Genomic DNA, 5533 nt, shown 5'->3' on the forward strand with positions numbered 1-5533 from the left:
CCTCTACACTGGACAAACAGGCCAGTCCCTTCAACAAAGAATTAATGGAAGTAAGTCTGACATTAGAAACCACAACACTCAAAAACTGGTGGGGGGACTTTTAACCTTCCAGGACATTCAGTTGCTGACCTAAGAGTAGCAATTCTCTTACAAAGGAATTTCAAAGGGAGATTAGAAAGAGAGGCTGTTGAATTGCAACTGATAATGAAGCTCAAGATAATGTATCCACCTGGACTTAATCAAGACCTAGATTTCCTGTCTCATTACCAATGCTGATTTCTCCATTCCTACTACCCCTCTACATATCACATCTAATCCAATCAAGCTTGCTATTGTCATTCACCTGCTATTGTTATTTGCCTGCTAATGTCATTCGGCATCTGAAATCACTCCACTTTCCAATAGATAGGACAGGCAGATTTACATTCTAGCTTGTACAAGTGGTCAGGGTTAGGCACAAGACTTAGACTTGGAATTAAAGTTACAACATCAGAGACAAATGAGCAATAAGGAGGATCTTTATTCAGTACAGAGCACAGCAACAGACTAGTAGATTACTGAAAACAAGAAAAACCTATGGCTCTTTGCCTTAACTACAGATTAAAGATACACAGTTACCAATTCAGGAACATCCAACAGTCCAGAATAGTCCAAGGGATTTTAAGGGAAATCCCATCTTTGCACACCCATGTGCTCCAAGTCACCAAGCAGGTCATTGTTTTCCAAGAGACAGCATTTCAGGTGCAATAAAACAGGCAGCAAGAGCCTCAGAGCTAATAGAACAAGAGACTCAAGAACAAGAAGAACCTCACTCCCATAGGGATCAAACAATTATACCCCAATCTAATCATGATTAGCCGTGGCCATTCGGCCAATCACGAGCAGCAGGGGAGTGTGGCCAATTTCAGGTTTCCATAGCTGCACATAAGGTGTGTGTATAGATTGGCTAGGAGTTTGGAGACCCCGCCTACAGTCATGTGACCCCAAACCCCAACTACTTCATTGTGTACGTGACTTGTCACATGTGGGCCAGGAAGTGGAGCCATGAGGTCTGGCTTTTGGCATGAAGGTGTGAAAAAATGTGGGTTTATGGCATGGCTATTGAGGCCATGTGGCCTCACCATTTGGCTTGCAACAGGAAATAAGACACAGCATGTTATCATAATGTAATCACAGGGGAAGGCATGTGGATATAGAAAGCAGAAAGCAATTATTCTATACAGCTGTATCTGAAGAAGTGAGCAGGGACCCACAAAAGTTCATACCCTGCCACAAATTTTGTTAGTCTTTAAGGTGATACTGGACTCTTACTCTTTTCTACCACTGAAGAAGGAAAAAAATCAATCCTGATTTTTTCAGGGCATGGGAAGAAGGCCACAGGATTTAAAACAGAACTGTTCCCAGTTGAAACTAGTTGTTGTTCAAGTTCCACAATGTATACTTAGTTCTTATCACCAAGGAAATATATACTCTATGAGCCACCATTAAACCTGCAATATAAAACATCTTGCTAAGAAAGTTTTTAATTTGCTTATTTTTATTTATTGCCATTTTAGAAGAGTTAATTTTGCTGCAATCTGAATAAAATGGGACTTACTTCCAAGTAGACCTGTTTAGGATTGCTTCATTTTGTATTTTACTTTAAAATGTCATGCAAATTCTTGTTTGACTTACATTTTAAAAAGGTTTTAGATTTGTTCGTTTTTTAATTTCAGCTCAGTGGATTGGATTCAGTGTAACATTTTTGCTTGTGCAAGAAATTTCTGGGCACTATAATGTATGTATAGGGAGAAAAGTGTTGTGTGTGGCATTATGTTTGTGCTTGTGCATCACTGGATCCAAGCTTGTGGGGGGGGGGTCTTTAATAGTTCATCCACCAAACCTAGGGTTTCCAACCTCCAGGTGGGGCCTGGAGATCTCCCAGAATTACAACTGATCTCCAGACTACTAGAGATCGGTTCCGCTAGAGAAAAAGGCTGCCTTGGAGAGTGGACTCTATGGTATTATACTGTTCTAAGGTCCCTCTTTAAACCCCATCCTCCCCAGGCTCCACCCCCAAAATCTCCAGGTATTTCCCAGTCAGGAGTTGGTAACCCTAATTCCCAGTCTGGTTCATGTTACCAGACTTGAATTTAGATAATATTGGGTTTGTTTTTTAAAAGGAAAGATCAAGGCATTCTCCTGAGTCCTACTGAAAACTGTGGTAGCTATAGATCTTTATGCTTTGACTCACTGGGCACAGAAAGACATCCTGAGTGTGAAGGTAAGAGGATGAGAAATAACTGTGTACATCCCCTGTCCTCCATATATGTCCTTCCGGGAGTCTGAGAGATCTCCAGCAATGTGATTGTGAAGGGAGTTAAGCGACATAAATCTGCCATGTGGCACAGTCTTCATCATCAAGTAAAATAAAACAGAGAAACAAGCTGATGCATACTTTTGGCCATTTGCATTGTCAGGGGTTAAGGGCCCTGACCTGGATGGCCCAGGCTAGCCTGATCTCATCAGATCTCAGAAGCTAAGCCGGGTCAGCTCTTGTCCGTATTTTGATGGGAGACCACCAAGGAAGGTCTAGCGTTGTTGCACAGAGCCAGGCAATGGCAAACAACCTCTGAACATCTGTTGCCTTGAAAACCCCATGGGGCTGTCTTAAGTCAGCTGTGACACACTTTCCTCCTTCACCACCACCACTGTGTGTTCTTTTCAACTTTAGGAGGTAACTGGAAATTAATGTGAAAACAAATCACTAGATGAGAATGATGATAAAAATGTAATCACTGCAGCTGTAAGATAAGGCGCACTCTCAGGTGTGAAGTCTGAAAAGTCCATATTGCTTGCCATATTTTACAATTTTCATACAAAACAATTGATTTAAACCTTTGAAATTCAAGGGATTAACCACTCCCCGTTTCCAACACAATGCTTAAGAGGTTAAATATAATAGAAACATAAATCTTGGGTTAGTCTTATTAAAGGAGAAATATCTGCAGTATCTAGGTTAGATTTCTTTCAACCAAAAACTCCTCTTCTGAATTGCTCACATTCTGACAGTGTGACAAATTGCTGGAACAAATGCTAAATAGTTAAATGGACAGGTGATGGATAGCCTCATAAGCCTTGCAGGGCAGCTGGTGTAAGATACTAATTGGTTCTGTGGAACTGGTTTTAGTCAATAAATTCACTTGAGAGAGGGTTGGGGTTTTTTTTAGACATCCTTATAGAATGCAGTGCTGTAGGTGACAAACCATTTGGAACATATTAGACCACCAACAACTTTATTTTGCCCATGACACCATCTGCTACTTTTCAAGGATAGAATCTCCACATCCACACATCCACACAAAATTTCTATCAGTGAATGCCACTGACATGATTTGTTCATGCTCTGTTCTGAACTTAAGTAGTACATGTGTTTCCTTTATAATTCCAACATTTCAAATCTCTTTTTTTGGGGTGGGGGTGATTGAACTATTGTACATTTCCATGTTGGCAAACAATGAAGAGGACTAATTCATGCTTATGTAAAGTTTACCAATGATAAATCATGATTGCAATTGTAAATATAAAGGAAGCAAAGAGGAAGGGGGGGGGAGCATAATATACCAGAGGGAAGTAAAATCACAGACGAAGATTAAACAATTAAAATAGCCTAATCAAATCATGTGGTGAAATTTTGTTTCTCCAGTTCATATATAGGCAGTAAAGGAATTCAGAAACTTACAAAAATATATGTTATTTACAAAACTTACAAAAATATATGTTATTTACAAATGTAAAATTAATAAATAGATATTAAAAGCCATAGACTAATTGTGCTGTAATTAATTTTACATAGAAGTTATGAAAATGTTTGGAATATCTGCTTTCTTATGGACAAAGTCTCAGCACAGAATTTGGCCAGGATGAGATAAGTGTGGAATTTTATAGATCTTCCTGGGAACTTGGATAGAGGAGGGCTGAGATATGTGAAATGGATGTCCTTATAAAATGGACAATATCATAACACATGTTCCACTGTTTTGACTGCATTCAGTTGGCCGGAACACAGGTGTTGAAGGTAGGGAATATGCTATTTATAGTCTGCCTTTCTCAATTTGGACTCAAGGTAGATTACACAGAGAGAGTGAATACAATCAACAGGATGGGACATTCAGTAAACAATGGAATAGGATTAGAGCTGTAGGGCCAACTAGAAGTCTAAAAATGGAAATGAAGCAAAACATGACACAGTAAATGATGAAGATTTTACATAATAGGATCCTATCTTCAGCAAGCTATACACAGTAATAGAGACCACAGTCCCTAATAATTTATCCAAGCAAGTTTGTGAATCAATTTGTACAGTGCAACTAGGGGTCATTTCGTAGAAAAAGAGCTAGGGGAACTCATTAGCATAACTCATTAGCATATGCCACACCCCCTGACATCAGGGGCCCAGCGGTGGACCTGCAAGGCCGGCGGGAGTGCAAGGAAGCCCCACAAAGGCCCTCCCTGGCCCCAGGCAGGTAGGGGTGGGGAGAGGCGGGGAGGAAGCAACTTACCCTCCCTCTTCTCCTGCCTCCTCCTGGCTGAATGAGGGCTGGAAGCAGGGCAGCCGGAAGCAGGGGGCAGGGCTTCATCATGTGCCCCGCCCCTCTGCACCTCACCCGGGGGAACTGCGTTCCCCCACGTTCCCCCCCGAAATGACCTCTGAGTGCAACCCTATCTTCTGTGTAGCCTCTTGAATAATCCAGTTTGCAGAGTTTGCAGAAAGCCAGGAGAGTGGGTGTCTTTCTGACCTCCTCAGGTAAGCCATTCCATAAAGTAGAGGCCTCAATGAAGCAGGCATGTAAATGGGCAATTGTTGACGTTGTTGATGTAACTTTATTCAGTCCACCTGCGTCTTTCTGTAAAACCTTTGGTGGCCAGAATATGCCCCCAATTTACAATGTATAAAATTAATGGAAGAACAAATCCATTAAAGTTAATGTGCTTAAAATGGTGTCATTCTGCTTAGGAAAGCACAGATCATGACCTAAAGCTGTGATTCTACTGGGCAATGCACGTCATCTTGAGATGTTGTCCATGAGTTCTACAACATTGTAAACATCCTGTAGGTAGAGTCTTTCATATTCCTATGAAATATTTTTGGGGCATCTAGTATGCGTGCTTCAGTGGTTTCTTTTTGGATGAATTTCCAGTCCAGTCCAGTCCAGTTACCTTTATTGGCATGTAACCCTTGCAAACCCATATACAAAAAAAGCCACCACCAACAACAACCACAGCATAGAATAATACTTGCAAAATACAGAAACAAGGAATTACTAAGTAAGTATACCCATCAATTAAATAAAGGGCGAATAGAAATGGCACCAAAAAGTAATTTATCAACGGCCGCGGCCAGGGGATCCGTGGGATCCCGCCACGGTGCCTCAACGTTAAGAGGCTTTTCCCCTGCCGTGTGGCAGGGGCCTAACAGAGTCAAAATAAAATTTAGAAATTTCAGTTGTAGTGCATGGTAGAAGGGGCACTGCAACAAGACATGGGAAATCAT

This window comes from Gekko japonicus, unplaced genomic scaffold (assembly GCF_001447785.1).
Source record: "Gekko japonicus isolate JY-2015 unplaced genomic scaffold, Gekko_japonicus_V1.1 scaffold1754, whole genome shotgun sequence".
In the NCBI taxonomy this organism is placed as follows: Eukaryota; Metazoa; Chordata; class Lepidosauria; order Squamata; family Gekkonidae; genus Gekko; species Gekko japonicus.